The sequence below is a fragment of the Trachymyrmex cornetzi genome, unplaced genomic scaffold, assembly GCF_001594075.2.
Source record: "Trachymyrmex cornetzi isolate Tcor2-1 unplaced genomic scaffold, Tcor1.1 scaffold809, whole genome shotgun sequence".
Classification (NCBI taxonomy): Eukaryota; Metazoa; Arthropoda; class Insecta; order Hymenoptera; family Formicidae; genus Trachymyrmex; species Trachymyrmex cornetzi.
Window position 1 is genome coordinate 47,410 of NW_017300146.1, and position 296 is coordinate 47,705.

The window sequence follows — 296 nt, forward strand, 5'->3', positions numbered from 1 at the left end:
GGATTATTTTGAAGAGGATAACATAATTTTGGATGAATAAATGAATATTTTTTTATAAAAATGAAAAGTCACCTTACTTTTTGATCACACCTCGTACGTATGTATGTATGTATAAACGTATGTGTGTATGAACGTACGTACAAACGTATGTAAAAACGTATGTATAAACGTATGTATAAACGTATGTATAAACGTATGTATGAACGTATGTATAAATGTATGTACGTGTAAACGTATGTACTGTGACGTGACATTTTGTCCGTCACTGTGCGGACTTGTCGGCGGCGGACTCGTGC